Source organism: Macrotis lagotis, chromosome 8 (genome assembly GCF_037893015.1).
Source record: "Macrotis lagotis isolate mMagLag1 chromosome 8, bilby.v1.9.chrom.fasta, whole genome shotgun sequence".
NCBI lineage: Eukaryota > Metazoa > Chordata > Mammalia > Peramelemorphia > Peramelidae > Macrotis > Macrotis lagotis.
The window spans coordinates 66,520,872-66,540,462 of NC_133665.1; the positions used below are offsets into that span (position 1 = coordinate 66,520,872).

General features: G+C 33.3%; 1 protein-coding gene across 12 annotated transcripts in view; it reads right to left on the reverse strand.

Annotated features, from left to right (window-relative positions):
* Positions 1 to 19,591, reverse strand: part of RFX3 (regulatory factor X3) — a 358,977-nt gene that overhangs the window by 178,601 nt on the left and 160,785 nt on the right. The gene's annotated exons all lie outside the window — the stretch shown is intronic.

Below are 19,591 nucleotides of genomic sequence, written 5' to 3' on the forward strand. Positions count from 1 at the left end.
TCAGAATGTCAGTGGAGGAATACAAATTGATAAATTAGTAAAGTGAAAAGTTCATTCAACCAAAGATCTAGATTTATTTAGATCTATTTATTCATATCTATTTCAGTATTAGTAGTGTGACCTTAAGTAGACCACATAACTTATCTGTGCTTATTCCTTTTCTATAAGAGTATCACTTTATACCTAAGATTCTTTTAGATTCTAAATCTATGGTACTATGATTAGAATTTTTTTTAGGGTTTTTTTTTCCAAGGCAAACGGAGTTAAGTGGCTTGCCCAAGGGCACACAGCTAGGTAATTATTAAGTGTCTGAGGCCAGATTTGAACTCAGGTACTCCTGACTCCAGGGCTGGTGCTTTATCCATTGCGCCACCTAGCCACCCCAGAATATTTTTTTCGTGTAAAAAATGTTGCATAATAAAAATATTGCATCATGCTTTAATTTTTTGAAAACTTCTATAATATGAATTTTTGAACTCTTTGGTTTTTTTTTGACAATCGGGGGAAAGTGACTTGCCCAAGGTCACACAGTTAGGTAATTATTACGTGTCTCAGACCAGATTTGAGCTCAGGTCCTCCTGACTCCAGGGCTGGTGCTCTATGCACCACACCACCTAGCTGCCCCTCACTTTGTTTTGAATAAAAAATAATTATAACCATTTTCAATAGCAATGTGTGCACCTTATGATTTGCATGCTGAAATCTCATCTATCTATTCATAAGATTCTGTAACCAGAAAGAAGTTTAAGGATCCTTCATTTTACTGATGAGGAAATTTAAGCCAATAAGAGTAAAGGGCCTCATTTAAGATCACACAGCTAGTTAGGGTCAGAATCAGAAATAGAATGGTGTTCTTTTGACTTCCTGTTCCAGTCTTCTTTTTACTAATATCAAGTTGGCTTGGTGACAATATTTTGATTTATCAGATATTCCCTTAGGCTTTTGGTTCCTTATAGAAGGAAAAAGGAAAAAAAGTAGAGTAAGAGAAAAACATATATAGTAATTTACAATATATGAATACATTTTCTTATTGATGGAAGTATTATTGTCTCCATTTTACAGAAGAAATAGGCTTACAGGAGTTAAATGAATTGTCTGTGGTTAAATAGTAAATATCAGAGTCCATATTTAGCTTGTGTATGATTTGAAATTAAGTATAAAAAATTGTAACAATAAATATCTGATTAGAAAGAATTATAATAAAAGGATTATAATAAAATAAGACAATGTGGCAATTCTGCAATACCTAAAAAATTTTGTTTAGACAATAGAGTTGAGACCACAGAGGTGACAAACTGTTTGAGAATTCCATTCAAGGGGCGGCTAGGTGGTACAGTGGATAGAGCACCAGCTCTGGAGTCAGGAGTACCTGAGTTCAAATCCGGCCTCAGACACTTAATAATTACCTAGCTGTGTGGCCTTGTGCAAGCCACTTAACCCCATTGCCTTGCAAAAAAAAAAAAAAAACTAAAAAAAAGAGAATTCCATTTAAATTCAACAAACTTTATATGACTAGTGTGTGACAGTATTTCATATGTAAAACTTATCTTAATTAGCACAAGTATAAAGTAGCAATACTCAAATTTTGTTTAAGGGTTTTGCTAAATTTGAATGAAAGTTCCACAGATTACAAGTCCATAAATTCTACTCCTAGACAAAGTATAACTTAGATTCCTCATCATGACATGAAAGAGAACTTGGGTTGTCAAAGGATTCACCCATAGAGCAAAAGCTTTGACAGCCTCTCTCATGCTGCCTCTCATGTCTTTGAGAACATTCATCCTGATGATGCATTTTGCTTTTCATGGAATAAGCCAGTTGTGTTCAGAGTACAGAGTAGGCTCATCACCATTATACATATACTTGGCCATTGACAATTCTTTGAACATGAAAACTGATTTTTTGTTTCTTTTTTTAATAGATTAAAATCTAAAAACATGTAGAGCAGTGACATCAAACTCAAAATAAAAATAGGGGATACTAAACTGTGCATTAGGATCCTTGCATACTATGTGCTGACTTAGAAAACCAGAACTCTTTATATATACAATACATGCATATATATTTTATTATATATATATATATATATACATATATACCTATTAATACACACACATATATACATGTGTATATTTTTGTTACTACATTAAGATATTAAAATCAGGTAGGGATTCCATTTTAATCTGGGGTTTGGTCAAACGTATCAGTGTTATGGCCCACATATCATATATTTGACACCTCAAGTCTAGAATATTTAATTCTTGCTACTTTAAATGTAAGGCTTTTGTCCAGTGACCAATAAATTGAAAAATTACTGGAAGGGATATTCTTAGGATACGGGACAAAAGTAATTCACAGTCAGATTAAAGGATAACTCATGGGTTCTTCTGATGAAGGCACATAAAGGAAATGTTAAGAGTGGATTTCATCATATGCCCAAAGGGCAACAAGAAATAGGAATTTCATGAGATAATTGGTCATTTTGTCTTAAAGTAATCATAATAAATACAAGCAAAAAGATCTAAGATGAAGATATTATTATTTGTCAACTGCTGCAGGGGATGAAGAGGAAAGAGATAATTTATAAAATCCTACAAATCATTTTAATATGTACTTCAATACTTAGTAATTTTAATAAAAAGGAAGGCAAAGGACAACAAAACATGGCAAAAATGGCCTGGATTTCAGAAAGAAGTCAAAGGACTACATACTACTCAGAAGACAAATCCTTTTATATTAGAACATTTTCACTTAGAAAAGATTTCTGGATACAACTTGCACTAAATCTCATCGTGAGAAAAAAAATTGACCATATAGTTTTTTGGGGGGTCTTTATAGCTGATTTCATTGCTATTGAGAAAATCTGGCAAGGAAATCCCTTTATCAATGCATATTAGCAAGTCATTTGGAACTTACAGCCTTAGGGAGTTGCTTTGAGTTGAGAATTTAGGTGATTTACCAAAGGTGACACCATCTGTGGTGTGTGTATGTATGTGTGTGCATGTATGATGTGATTCATTACCGAGCAGATCTTAAGGGTGGGAGCGATAGATTAGTTATTTAGCAGAGTTTGATTTAATACTTACCTAAATGCTATTAACTATTATCAGCAGAACAAATAAAACATTTCAAACAATTTCAGTCTAACAATCCATTCAGTAAACCAAAAGCATGAAAAATATCTATTGCCCAGACTATAATATATACCTAGCTTTTCACCTTTATAAAATCCTTCTTTAAATGCACTATATACGTTTAGAGAGTATCATAAACAAAAAAGAAAGAACTTGATACGAGGACAGCAGACTATGTTGTATAGTCATAAAATTTAGTAGAATGTATAAAAAAATGTAAGAACCATAGATTTTACTGTTTGTTAATTTTAAACATGCATTTGATTCAGGATAGTAAAAACTAAGCCTTAAAAACTCTCTTATGATGTTTTTCATGCATATGTTAAAATTGTTTATTATTTCTTGACAAGTACAACCACAGAGGCAATTTTTGTTGAGTGATTTTCTGATTCTAAACAACATCCAGGGTTTAAAAGAGGGATTATGGAGAATAGTCTTGCTAAGTTCCATATAGAATAGATTCCCAACAGGCAGGTTCTCTACTTCACTCAGGGATAATTTTTTGGGGTAATTCAGTGCTGAATGATCCAGTACCAGTATACTCCAGTGGCTTCTCAATGAGACCTAAGGTTTCTCAAAAGACTTCAACTATAACAATACATAAAGGAAAAACAAAATGTATACAAAAAGCAGTTGAAAAATCAATAAACTGAGTTAGTAAAAAGATATCTACAAAAGCATTTACAAATTACCTACTGTATGAAAATAAATAAACTGGGTGCTGGGGAAACAATAAAGAAACATAATAGTTTCTACCCTCAAAGAACAAACATTCTATTGGATATATTGGTATCTTAGACAGTGAAAATGGCTTTTGACTTGGATTCAGAGTTAAATGAGACAATGAGAATGTCTTGGATTGCATTTGAGGAATTATGTATTCTTTAATCATCTCGAATTATTCCCATTTGTGATCCAAATGTTTTCTAGTGCCACTCCACGGGTACAAGTCATTGAATGTCATAATTTATGCTAGAGTAAAAAATTGAAGGTTATCAAAAGAACAATGGAAAGACAGATGGGGTACATGAAGGCAGAAGACATAATTTCTTTTTATAATGTCAGGACAAAAAAAGTCATGTAAATGTTATTTTTCCAAAAATCTCTGGCAGAATCAAGATGGCAGCATGAAGTTAGCATGCTCCTGGAGTTTTTCCATATACAAGGGAAAATGAAGCCTCTAGATAGACATTAAACCTAAAGACCCCACCCAAAAAAAAGTTTGGACATCATGGAGGATCTTCAATGAAGGTCTGTATTTGCGGGGGTGGGGGGTGGGGGGGGGGGAAGTAAAGCCCAACTAGATGGAAGAGCAGGAAAACCAGTGGGAGGGTTTTAGATACAGTGCAGCCCAGGTCCGGGAAGCTAGACAACAGTATAGATCCCAGCAGCATCCCCAGACAAGATCTGAACCCTTAAAAAACTGGAGCAAAAGACAAGACAGTGTGGCAAACAAACCACTGCATAGACAGAGCCTGGACATAGAAGAGGAAACAAACCTCTGCATAGCCAACACCTGGGCTGTCTAGGTAACATCTTGGTCAGAGATACACCAGGGATTAGATCCCAGCACCCACAAAAAGCTCAGGATTATACCCTATACCCCAGGAACAGAGCTCAACAATAAAAATGAGGAAAAACAAACAGTTCTAGCCATAGAAAGTTACTATGCAGATAAATGTCATCTCAGAAAAAGAAAGCAATGACAAATTACCTACAAGGGAAGTCTCAAAGGAATCTGTGAATTAGAGTCAAATCCAAAACCTCATAGAAGAGGAGGTGGCTTGGTGGCACAGTAGATAAACCACTGGCCCTGGAGTCAGGAGTACCTGGGTTCAAATCCGGTCTCAGACACTTAATAATTACCTATCTGTATGGCCTTGGGCAAGCCACTTAACCCCATTTGCCTTGCAAAAAAAAAAAAAACTAAAAAAAACCCAAAAGAAACCTCATAGAAGACCTTTAAAAAAATTTAAAAACTAAAGAAGAGAGGAAGAAGAAAAATGGAAAAAAGAAATGAGAGACAAGAAAGAAAAATGAAAAATTGACTGAAGAAATCAAATCCTTTAAAAGTAAAGATAATCAACTGGAAAAAGAATCCAACTCTTCAAAAAATAAAACCAACCAACTAGAAAGGGAATGTAATCCAGAAAAAACCAAAATTAACCAACAGGAAAAGGAAACACAAAAGTTAACTGAAGAAAATAAAACCCTAAAAATTAGAAATGGACAAATAGAAACATAACATACCAAGATTCCAGCAAAATCAAAAGCCTGAAAAAATTGAAGAAAATATAAAGTACTTTTTTTCAAGAAAAACAAATGACCTGAAAAATAGATCCAGATGAGATAATTTGCAAATTATTGGTCAACCAGAAATACTAGATCAAAAAAAAAGAGCCTGGAAAATATCTTTCAGGAAGTTATCAGGGAAAACTGTCCCAATATATTAGATCAAGAAAACAAAAGAATCCATGAAAGAATATACAGAATACTTCCAGAAAGAGATCCTAGGAGGAAAAACTCCAAAAAACTCCAATCATAGTCAAATTCTAGAATTCTCAAATAAAGGAGAAAATCTACAAGCATCCAAAAAAGGAGCAATTTAATTACAAAGGAAACACAATCAGAATTACACAGGACATATCACTTCAGCATTAAAAGACTGAAGGGCCTGGCATATGACCTATCGGAGGGTAAAAGATTTATCTTGGATTAGAATCAAGAATTTGCTACCTTGTGAAGCTGTGAATTCATACAGCCTTTCTAGAGAGCAATTTGGAATTATGCCCAAAGGGCAAAAAAATGTGCAAATAGTCCAGGTGAACACCTTGGGTATTTGCTCTAAACTTATGTGTCTCACATTCCCTTTGAGCTACTTTAATTGTCTTGCTTATAGAGTTCAATACTTTCTCTGATGAGGGTATCCTATGCTGGATAGTCCTGTACCACTGTCTCCCATACCTTACAATCAATTGTAAAGTTCTTAAGAGACCTTGAGGGTATCCCAGTTCCTAGACTACTTCCAGGTTCTACATTAAATCAGAAGTGGCTTTATTAGATACTTAAGAGTTTTGTAGTACCATAGGGACAGAGGATGGGAACTTACTTAGAAGAGTAGGACATAAAGAGATTAGGAAGTGGTCTTATTTATCTTTTAGCTAACAATGGTTTAAGTACCATGGTTAGGGTGCCAAAGGGATAGTGGGAGAGAGTGCATCCAATACTTTGGTTGAGGAGGGCCTATGCTTGGAGTACTGTAGAGATAGAAGAAGAGAGCATACTTAGGGAGGATTGGACATGAAAATATCATTAAAAGATTTTGCTCAGCTTGATGCTTTGGTTACAATTGGAGGTACTATGCTTTCAGGGGAGGGGTATAAATGGTTCATGAAATGATTTGGCTTTGAATGATGCTTTGGCTCATGAGGATTGTGTGTCCATGAAGGATTCTTGAAAAGGGAGGTAGGGTATAAAGTGATTATAATTTGATGTGATTCATGACTCTTGAGAAGTGTATTTCTAATAAGTCAGAAGAGAGTAAGGTACTTAGTGACTGTGAGGCAATGCTACTTATCAATCAATCAAGCAATTAAGTAATCAATCAACCTTTGAAAATAGGATTTTTTTATCAGGTTATGTTGAGGGCTGCTTGAGTGAGTTTGGGTTAAAAGTCAATTATGACTAAAAGGCCCAGGCTAGCATGATGCTTGAGCTGAAGGCTTTCCATGGAACTCTTGTTATGATAGCACAACTGCATCATCCATGGCCTCACTTGTGTGATAGCCCTATACCCGAACTTCTTGACCTAGGTTACATCCTGCTAGGTTATTTCATGCACTAGTTTTAGAAACATCATTGTTTTATCCAGTATGTTCCACCCAGAGGCTGAGATAATCTTTCAGGAGAAGAAAACCACCTCATAAAGGTTGTGGTAGTTCCAGGATGATTAAGAGGGGAAGGCTTGATGTGAGCTGATAAGCGGTGTTGGCATTTTACTTTTTTTTTCTAAGCAGGTATAATGGTTGTAATAGGGAAAGAACTTTTTATAGAACTAAAAGAAGCCAGGAGGAGGACTTAAATATTTTGAAGAAACTAGCTAAAGAGAAAGGCTTAGAAATTATCAAATATCAAATAGATATTTCAATAGACCATTTATGAATGTTCTCCATCATGGTTCCCAAGGAAAGGAGAATTGAGCTTAGAAGGTACTTTGAATCTACATGATGGGAGAACAGTGTGTGAACAGATAAATGAATATTAATATGATAAAATTCTGTTTACTTTTTCCTCTTCCCTGCTTCTTCACTGTGATTCTGCCAGAATGTTTTCCATTCCCTTCCCTTCTCCCTCTCCATGACTTGTCCATTTGTTTATCTCTCAAACTTGAAGTTTAACAGGTAGAATATTTTTAGAAATAGGACTAGCCAGAGAGAGAGAGAGAGAGAGAGAGAGAGAGAGAGAGAGACAGACAGACAGACAGACAGACAGACAGACAAGAGAGAGAATTACTTCATGAAGATATGAAGATTTGGATAAACAAATGTTAAAAAGGAAATTTATTTGGAGTTAAAAGAATCTGGAAAGAGACAGTGTATATTCCCAAATATGTTATATATAGAAATCATAAAAAGAAATGCTATTTTTAATTTGAGAAAGTTTTGGGGAAGTGAGTTCCAAAAAGACAAGAGAGTCAGGTTAATTCTAAAGTATATAATTTGGGTACTAAGTAATGCCAAAAATAAATAAAATAAATAAGGGGAAACTAAATAGTTAATCTTTCACCAGAATGATATCATGACATCATAGCTTCAGGAGTTTATCAATAATCAATTCTGATAATGTTAGTTATTACAGAAAATTATGGGTATAGTAAGGATTCAAAAAAACAGAAGATTCCACCCCCTCCCAGAATAGATTTAGGACTATCCCCTTCAAAAGAAGTTATTTAATTTACTCTATTTAAAGAAGCAGGACAGGGGAAACTCCAATTAGGCTGAGCGATTTTTGGGTGACTGCTTTCTCAAAAGTTATACTAGTTAAAATCCAGAAGTGATAAATATTAATACCCTTCTATGGAAAAATGTATTGTGATAAATGGAAAATTCTCTGTATTTTCTCTAGTGTGAAAGCAAGGTGAGGTTTTCCTTGGAGTTTGGGGGCCACTCTGGTTCAAAGTTTGTTCTGATTCTGTTTGTGTTTTATATGTGTTTGTTTTAAAATATTAGTAGAGGAAAGCTCTTAACTGTCTCTGCATGGTCAAGCCTGCTGTCATGTTTTTGTGTTCTGGTTGGCCAATCCTCTTTCCTTTCTCTCTTTTCAAAATTGGATCTTTTTTCTTTTTCCAAAAACTCATGATTCGGGGCCATAGGAGATTTTCCTGAAAATCATGTTGTTATGGGGAAAGGGGTTCTCTTATTTTCTCTTATTTTTCTATTGTTTGTTTTCTGGTGTGATTGTCTAACAGAGTTTTACTTAGTGATTTGGCAAATTATACTTATAAGGGACCTAGTAGAAATTGAAATTGTCCCTAAAATTATTTTTCTTGAATGATCTTGATAGAAGAGTTTATGGAAAAGAATAATGGAACAGCATATTAAGGAGAAATGTAAGTAATTCAGTCTAAGTAATGGGTTCTGAAAAGATTTGGAAAAAGAAAAAAAGGGTTGCAAGGAAAAATGAAAGGGCATATAAAGACTATTGGGGTTTTTGAACCATTTGTGAAGTATGGAAGTTGGTTAAAGCCTGCAGAAAGTAAGTATGTGAGGTTTGACTTTGTATAAATAAGAGATAGATTTTGGGAACTTTGAAAAGTAATCTACAAAATCAATGAAGTAAGAGAAGAAAGTATAGAGAGGTATTAGTCTATATGTGTTTAAATGAGGATGGGATAATCTGAAAATTGCATTAAACCACCACTTTTGCAATATCTGGGAGTAAATTGATTGGAAAAGTAATAAACTCCATAAAGTGAAAAGTCTGATATGAAAGCAATTGCTAAGTAAATGTTAACTTTCTTCAAATTGGGTAAATCTATAATGTGTAATCCTATGCACAAAGTTATTTGAAAGTACATGTAAAAATGATATTTTTTTTGTTATAATGTTTTTTGGCTCCTTCAGGGTCATAGAAGGAAAAAGAACTAATGGGCATGCTAAAATAGATAGGGTCCAAATAGCCTTGATAGAGACTGAGACTGCCAAAACCTTTGCTAGCACAGACTTATGAGTTGTGTGCTCTTAATCAGGCTTTATAATTGTTAAAAACTGGGTATAGGTCATGCATTTGAAAAACTTGGGGTGACCAAGGAATGATAAAGAGTAAAGGTAAAGAATTAGTACATACTTGCTTGATATCTCAAAATGTGGGGAATCTCCAATTCCCAGTGTCAGTGAGGATAGAAAGCTTTTATAAGTCAGAGTATTGAGAAATTAGAATAGCACTGATACAGATAAGAGGAATTTGCAAACTTTTATATTTTGAAAAGGAAAATAATTTAAGGTAATTTTAAATATGAGTTCTATAATTTATAAGATTATTAAGAGTACTATAAAGAAAATCTTGTAATCAAAAAAGTTTTTAGAAACATCTGGTCTAAAGAATTTTTTAATTGCCAAGTTTTAGGGAGTAAAAGGGTATATACTTTAAATTGAAAATGTGTTATGCAGAATTAGTAAATTTTGTATAAAATAGATTCAAATATTTTTTTTGAAAATTTAAAATTGTGTTACAATAGCAAAATATGAAAGAATTAAAGTGTCATCCATCACATTTGTAAAGATTTGTTATAAGAAAATTAGAGAATACCTTGCCAATAGGTTATATCTCTCAAAGTCTTTTTTTTGACCCAGAGAGTTTATGAAAACTTTGTTTTTCCATCTCATGTTTATGAAATTATATACATATACATATACATATATTGGAAATTATATATGTATCTTGTAACACTGGCTTTGGTAAGAAATTTACATTGAGTTTTTTGAAAATTAATATATATTTAAAACTAAATTCATAGAGAATCTTATTTGGAATAAGATGAAAATAAGTTTATAATACAGAGATGTGAAAGAAATTTGTGTGTGAAAGATATTCAGGTCTAAGTTTATCTTTAAGAGAACTTATTTTGTTTTTGCTTTAAGAGAATGAGTCTGATGACTGGAGATCTTATGTTATATATAGGCTAAGAGTTAAATGTTCAATTTTAAAGAAGTAAAATGGCAAACTCAGAAGAAGATTATATAAGAGATTGTGAAGTACACTAACTGCAATTATTTCCAATAATATTGAGTATATGTGAGGGATTTTGAAAGATGATTGGGAAACTGAAAATCATATAACCCCATAGTTAGATAACTTGCTGATGAGTAAGATGTTGAAAATGTTATGTGATCTAGTTTTGTCTATATAAGCCTATAATTAATAATCGATTGTTTTGGAGAGATAATGAGGGAAAATATCAGAAGTTATGACCTTCTGGATTCCCTGAAATTTTTAAACAATGTGATGGACCTTATTCTAAACCTATAAGTCCAAGCATATATGCAATAATAGAAGAAAAATGGCCACAACTCCTTAACATTTTTACAGATATTAAGTTTGATTATCATACGGTCAGATGCACAGAAACAGCCTTTATTAATCATTTCACTGATGTAGTATTATATCAACTCTTTAAAGAATTACTAGAAGCTATTAGAAATAGATACAATTCCTTTTTTATTGACATATGAATTCCCACCCTGAATTGCCTGGACCTATATGTATGAAAGTAATCATAGGACTGATCTATTAACACTTCCACTCCTTATAAGCTTAATAGAAGAGTCAGCAAAACTGTCTCAAAAAAATAATTCATCAGTGGGCCTCTTTACTAAGGAAATAATTTAAAATCATCAGAGAGCAAGTTAGAAATATAGTAAAATCCTGTCCACAAAGGGGTATTTACCTACCCCTCCAAATAATTTTAAGAATTCTAGAGGCCAGACTCCTAATGAGTTATGGTAGATGGCTGTGACTCATTATGCACCTTTTGGAAAAATGAAATCTATTCATGTTACTGTAGATACATTCAGTTCATATACAATGGCAACAGCACAAAGTTCAGAGGCTACTCAAGGTGTAATTGATTATTTATTCAATTGTTTTGCAGGGATACCAAAATCCATACAAACAGATAAGGCCCTGGATATACTTCTATGGCATTTAAACGATTCCATCTATATTACAATATAAAACATATTATAGGCATTCCTTATAATCCCACAGGTCAAACTTATAGTTGAGAGGAAGAATGGGTCATTAAAATGTTCCTACATAAACAGAAAAGGGGGACTGTGGGGGAGTAGATACCAGATGACTCCTAAATAAAGCTCTGTATTCACTAATTGTTTGATTTTGGATGATAACAACAAAACCTTGGCTGAAAAACACTTTGGTTACAAAATTACCATAGAAAACATAATAATATACCCCTAATAGTACTCACAGAGTAATGTGGAAGGATACAAAAGATGGACATTGGAAAGGTCTTGCTCTATCACTAACCTAGGGTCAAGGCTATGCTTTCGTTTTGTCCACAGAGGGAGAAACTGTCTGGATGTCAGAAAGAAACATCAGACAGTGCAGATCAGATGATCAAGTAATACAGGAAATGAATAACTTACATTTAAGAAATCAAAAAAAAGAAAGCATAAGAGAAGGAAGGACAGACCACACAAAGAAAGCACAACATGGACTTATAGGACAACTTGTGATGTTTATATTAATTATGAACAATTTGGGGACTGCAAAAGGAACTGAATATTGGACTTTTATTCAAAACTATACTATGGAGAGAAAAGTATGACTGAAGTTGTTTTGATGGGTGAAGCTGAATGTTATTTGGGATATAACAAAGTTACTATTGGAAATATCAAAGAAGAGATGCTGAGAAGTTAGGTATAATTTTTCTGGCTTAAATAGTATCACACACGATATAGAATAATTTATGATCATTATTGAGAAAAAAGAGGGGAAATAATATTAACTGTTACAATTGCATTATTTGAGCACGTGTATGTAAAGAAGTGATGAATAAGGAAAAGATGGAAGCAAAATATACTCAAGAATTGTCAGAAAATGTTACTAGAGCACTAAAGGCTCAGAAGAAGACTTTACGAAAATCTTTATCATTTGATTAATGCATTACAAACTTCTGTAATGAACAATTTGTATTAGGGAAGAAAGTATTGATTTGAGCAAGAAACTGTATGATTGGCTGTCTTCTCCACCTGTAATTGGTAGGTTACATGGTATTATTTCTGTTTTCAGCTTTGTTGTAATTATGATATTGATCATTTGTTCTTTGTCTCTCATTTTAAAAACTATCTTTGCTCCAAGTAAGAGTGTGGGTTTCACATTCAAGATGTTGAAAATCAAAGGATGGTAAAAATCTAGTGCTGATTATGTTTTTGGTGAATTAATTCAATGACAGGACAACCTCCCATTTGGAAGGTTTAAGAGATGTATTAGTTGTTTGTAGTTGGAGTTATTATGCTTGTATCTCTTATAGCCTCATCTATATCACTTGCCCTGTCTATATCTAATGTACAAAATGAAGTAGTTCAAGCACATTATTCAGAGGAACTTAGGAATAATGCAAACTTGGGCTTCCAAAACAGTCAGATATTGAAAAGCAGTTTTTTTTTTTAGTTTTTTGCAAGGCAGTGGGGTTAAGTGGCTTGCCCAAGGTGATAAGCAGTTTTTGCAAATCTTAGAGTTTGAAGAAGACAATAGTTTCAATAGGAGATGAATTGTATGTGGTAGAGTTTAGACAGATACTTAGTTGTGAATATGGCTTCATGCAAATTTGTGTGACCAACCTGCAGTATAATGATACTCAATGGGAATGGAAGAAGATTAGGAATCACCTTAATGGATTGTTTGGGAATTCTACTATATATTTTAGTATTGATGATTTGAATAAGTTGACTTAAGACATCCAAGAAGCCTCCCAGTGAAACTTGATTCTTGAAAAGACAGTTGATAAGATAATTAAATGATTTCAACATCCCACCCTCTTCTGGCATTGGACCCAGAGTATTATACAATTGTGTCTTATATTGATTCTCTTGATGTTTCTACTTTGCTGTTTTCCAAGTTTAATCAAAGTATTTTTTTAGGCCCAGGCTAGGGTGACCATCAAGCTGAAGACTTTCCATGGAGCTCTGCTGTGATAATGCAACTGTGTTATCCATGGTCTCACTTGTGTGATAGCCCTGTACCCAAACTTCTTGACTTTGGTTATATCTTGCTAGGTTATTTCCTGTACTAGTTTTAGAAACATAATTGTTTTATTGTCTATGCTAATTTTGTGGGTTTTGACTATAAAGACTGTCTGATACTATCAATAAAGGACTTTGCTACTTGTCATTCTAGTATCCCCACCTGAATCTACTCATGTTTCTTTTCTCTCCTGAGCCAAATTAATCCTCTGGTGGACAGGGGAACTCAACAAAGTCAGATAAAAGGCACTTATTTTGACAAAAGGGTTGGAAGTACAAGTACATAAATGTTAAGTACAAACACTTAAAAAGAAGAACTACACTACTCTAGGAGAAGGCTAGGAATTAGTGGATAAATAACATCAGATGAAGTGAAACAAAGTCCTTTTGTAATAGAGGGAAAGAAGGGAGGGTGTGAACACTAGATGAATCTTACTCAATAGATCTGACCATGAGAAAGAATAGCATACACTCTCAATTAGATTAAAAAAATCTATCCTACCCTACAGGGAAGTAAGGAGGTTAAGGGAAATAGAAAGGAAAGAAGGGTCTGATAAAAAGAGAAGGTGAAGGTAAAAGTGAAGGTAAACATAGATAAAATTTAAAAGAAAAGTTAAAGGGAAAAGGGGGCAAAATAGTGAAGAGGAATAAGAGGTAAGGAAAGAGAAAACTATAAAAAGAGAGAGCATGGAAGGAAACACAGATTTAGTAATCTTAACTGTAAATGTGAATGGTATGAACTCTCCCATAAAATGGAAGTGGATAGCAGAATGGAATTAAAAACTCAAATCCCACAATATGTTATTTACAAGAAATACATTTGAAGTAGAGAGATACACACAAGGTTAGAGTAAAATGCTGAAGTAAAATATGTTATGCTTCAGCAGAAGTAAAAAAGTCAGGGGTAGAAATCCTGATCTCAGACAAAGCAAAAGCAAAAATAGATCTCATTAAAAGGGATAAATAGATCTCTTAAAAGGCACCATAGGCAATACAATCATATCATCATTAAACATATATGCACCTAGTGGTATAGCATCCAAATTCTTAGAAAAGAAACTCAATTACAAGGAGACAGAGAAAGCAAAACTATAATAGTGGGGGAGCTCAACCTGCCTCTTTCAGAACTAGATAAATCTTAGGAACTTAAGAAGGCAAATAACATCTTAGAAAACATATATGTTAGACTGCTGGTGAAAACTGAATGTGGATGGAAAAGAATATACCCTTTTCTCTTCAGTACATGACACCTATAGCAATATTGACCATGTGCTAGGGCATAAAAAGCTTCCAATCAAATGCAGAAAGGCATAAGTAATAAATGCATACTTTTCAGATAAAGATACAACAAAAATAAAAAAATAAAAAAAACAACTAAAAAAGATACAATAAAAATTACCTATAATAAAGGGTCATAGACAGAAAAAGCAAAAATTAAACTAAAAAACTTAATTTTAAAGAATGAATAGATCAAATAACAAATCATAGACACAATCATTTCATCCAAGAAAATAAAAACAATGAGATATCATGTCAAAATTTGTGAACTGCAGTCAAAGCAGTTTTTAGGTGAAATTTTATATCTCTTAAGGCTGATATGGATATAATAGAGAAAGAGGATACCAATGAATTGGGTATGCAACTACAAAAAAGAACAAATTAGAGTTTCAATTAAATACCAAAGATGAAATTCTGAAAATCAAAGGAGAGATTAACAAAATTGAAAATGAGAGAACCATTGATTTGGTAACTAAAACTAGGAGTTGGTTTTTATGAAAAAATCAATAAAATATAATTTTGGTTAATCTGATTAAAAAATTAAGAATACCAAATTACCAGTATTAAAAATGTAAAGGGTGAGGAGAAAATTAAAAGGATAATTCCAAGCTATGTTGCCAACTGTATGACAATAAATTTAATAACCTGAGAGAAATGGATGAATGTTTTCAAAAATACAAGCTACCCAGGTTAACAGAAGTAAAATACTTAAATGACCCCATTCCAGAAAAAAGAAATTGAAGAAATCATCAATAGGCTCCCTAAGAAAAAGTCTCCAGGTTCAGATGGCTTTCCAAGTGAATTCTTCCTAACATTTAAGGAAAAATTGATTCATTTTCTACATTAACTATTTTTAAAAATGGGAAAAAATGAGTTCTACCAAATTCCTTTTATGATACCAATATGGTGCTGATGCCTAAACCAGAAAGAGTAAAGACAGATAACATTTTAGACCAATCTCCCTAAAGAACATTGATGCAAAAATCTTAAAATTTTAGCAAAAAGATTATAGCAAGTTATTACTAGGATAGTACATTATGATCAGGTAGAATTTCTAATAGGTAGATGGTTCAATATTAGGAAGACACAACATAATTGAACATATCAATAACAAAACCAACAGAAATCTTATGATTATCCCAAAAGATACTGAAAAAGTCTTTGCTAAAATACAACACCCATTCTTATTAAAAACACTAGAGAGTATAGGAATACATGGAGTTTTCCTTAAAATAATAAGTAGTATCTATCTAAAATTATCAATAAATAGTATATGAAATGGGATTAAACTAGGAGCATTTCTAATAAGATCAGGGGTGAAACAAGGATGCCCATTATCACCATTACTATTAAATATAGCATTAGAAATATTCACTTTAGCAGTGAGAGAAGAAAAAGAAATTGAAGGAATTAGAATTGGCAACAAGGAAGCAAAACTTTCACTTTTTGCAGATGATATAATGGTATACTTAGAGAATCTGAGTAAATCATCCTAAAACTACTTGAAACAATTAACAAATTCAGTATAGTAGCATGATATAAAATAAAACCACATAAATCATCAGTATTTCTATATATGAACAACAATGCCCAAGGGCAAGAGATAGAAAGATAAATTGCATTTAAAGTTAACTGCAAACAACATAAAATATTTGACAATCTACCTCCTAAGACAAACTCAGAAAATGTATGAGCACAAGCACAGAATACTTTTCACAGAAATAAAGTTAGATCCAAACAATTGAAAAAATGTCAATTGCTCATGACTAGGTTGAGTTAATACAATAAAAATGATAATTACATCTAAATTAAATTACTTATTTGGTGCCATGCCAATCAAACTACCAAGTAACTATTTCATTGAGTTAGAAAATATAGTAACAAAGCTCATCTGGAGCAACAAAAGATAAAGCATATCAGGGGAGCTGATGAAAAAAAATGTAAAGGAAGGTGACCTAGCTCTACCAGACTTAAAAGCACTACAAAGCTTTAAAATATACTAAAACTATACTATAAAATTCACCAAAACTACTTGATACTACTTAAGAAATAGAGTAATGAAAAGAAACAGTAGTAAATGACTATAGTTAATCTATTGTTTGACAAACTCAAAGACATTAGCTTCTAAAATGAGAACTCACTGTTCAACAAAAATTGTTGAGAAAACTGGAAGATTGTATGGTAAAAACTAGGCAAAGATCCACATCTCACACCCTTTACCAAAATAAGATAAAAAATCAGTGATGGGATTCAGCTGGTTTGCACTGGTTTGGCAGAAACGATACCTAATTTTATATTGAGTTCAGTGAACTGGTTGTTAAAAAGGATCTTGTAAACAGGGTTCTCTCTAAATGGGTGCCTGAGCAGTCATCCAATGTAGAAATCACAAATTTACATTCCTTATTCTTTTTTAACTTTCATCTGTGCAACAGCATTTTATAAGTGCCTGTAGTAATGTTCATTTCATCCATAGATGAAAAAAATGACAGAAGTATGTTTGTAATATTTATATACTCATTTCTTAAAACTCATTATACCTTGTATGAAATACTACATTTTAGTTCCCTCATTTTTGTGGGTAAATCCTGAAAAACTTTCAGTACATGTAATTAGAAAAATAAAAAATATCTTATTAATAAAAAAAATTTCTGATCTGGAAAAATGTTACTTCCTAACACAGTATAGCTCAAAATTTCTATTGAAAGTGTAAAAACAGACTGTAAAAAAAGAGTACAGCAGAGATTCTTAACCTGAAATCTATAAACTTCATTTAAAAAAATATTACTTTAAAAATATTATTTTAATACAATTGGTTTCCTCTGTAACCCTATGCATTTTATTTTATATATTTTAAAACTTTAGTCTGAAAAATTTCATCAGTTTGCTTTCCAAGAATCCAAGATCCTTTGTGCTCATGTCTAAAAAAGCTAAGAAACTAAGAGAAAATCCTCCAGATTTTAGGATATTTTCTTTTAGGTTTTTGCAAGGCAAAGGCCACACAGCTAGGTAATTATTAAGTGTCTGAGACTGGATTTGAACCCAGGTACTCCTGACTTCAGGGCCAGTGCTTTATCCACTGTACCACCTAGCCACCCCTTGGATATGTTTTTTAAGGAGGTTCTATGAGAATATAGAAAGAGGAGGCAGACATGACTACACTGATAAGGAAATTACTCAGAAATGGGGAATGGTGTTTTGTCCTTCACTCTAGAAGACCATGGCATCAGTGAAGTGATGACATGACAAGCACATAAATTGGATTTGAGGGGGTGATGTGCTAAATCACCAGACCCACTTAAGAGGCAACCGGGTCTAGTGACCAGATATGGATCAGGATGACTGGAAATGACCTTGGATGTGAGGCAATCAGGGCAAAGTGACTTACTCAAGTCTATTTAGTTAGTGTCAAGTATCTGAGGCTGGATTCAAACTCCTATCCTCCTGACTCAAAGACTGGTGGTCTATCCACTGCTTCAACTAGCTAACTTCATAAATGGGGAAATGACATCATAAATACATTGAAGTTAAAGTATCTGTTCTCATGTATTCTTTAAAAGATCCTGAGGTTAGCACATTTTGGTCTACTCTTTTGAAAAACTGATCTTTGTTATTTCTTACTGCTGCTTCAGAAGGAAAACTGTTCGTATCAGGAGCTCATGATTGGAAAATGAGGGAACAAAACAGCAATACTGGATATGAACTTCATATGGGCTTCCTGTAATTCTTGCTGAATTCTCTATGATGGTCTCTCATTGCTTTGGTGCACTTGAGATATGGAGGGAAGCCAACCACACTGTTTCTCATTCAAGTTGGCAGCAGTAGTGGCAACATTCAAGCTGTGGTTGGTGAGTTTCCAGAACTAAAGTCACTTGAATAAAAAGTGCTCCTCTTATTTCCCTCACTACTAGTTGGCAACCTCATTTGGCATTAACAAAATCTTTCACCCTCATATCACTGACCAGCCTGTAGCTACCTGACAGAACCTTAAGAGCCTTGCAAACAACATTTGTTAAACCATTGGTTCATATAATAATGTGAATTTTTTAAAATAAAAATTTCTGGGGAAGCTAGGTGGCACAGTGGATAGAACACTAGCCCTGAAGTCAGGAGGACCTCAGTTCAAAACCCACCTCAGACACTTAAATTGCCCAGCTATGTGACTTTGAGCAAGTCACTTAACCCCATGGACTTAAATTAATAAATATTTTAAAAATTCCAACAGAAAATTAAAGATGCATTATTCAAAACACTTGCATTAAGTCCCCTAACTCTACTACTAGTTATGGCTATATCAGAAAGGCAATTGATTACTGTTTTACTTGGATATGTTTCTACACATCAAAATTTAAAAATGAACAATAAATCTGATAAAAATCATAATTCTTAAACATCTATGGATAACTTTAGATGAAAAAGTTATGTAAAAAGACAAGTTCTAGAATCAGAATTTCAGAACTAGAAGGGTTCATCACTAGTCCAATTCATATGTGAATAAGAGAAGTCCTAATACTTACTGATCTTCTAGCCTGAGCTTGGAGACCTATAGTGAATGGAATTCCACTGTCTCCCGAGGCAACTGATTCTACTTCAAGACTTCTGATTCTTAGATGGCTTTTCAACCTTTTTTCTGACTCTGCAACTGCTACCTAATGCTCTTGATTTTATTGTGTGCAGTCATGAGATATGAAAGTCCTCTTTCAATTAGAACCTGAGCCATAGGGAGTCAGAGACAATCAATGACCTCAGCTTCACTAACTGGAGAGTATATACCATGGATAAATATTAATTCATTCCAGATTTTATCTCATTTTGTCTTTTGGTTCAGTTCTCATGGAAATCTGATTCTCTTAAAAGGACTCAAATGGTCAACAAGTGTGACTTAAATTCCTTCATAGCACTTGACATATCATTGGTTCC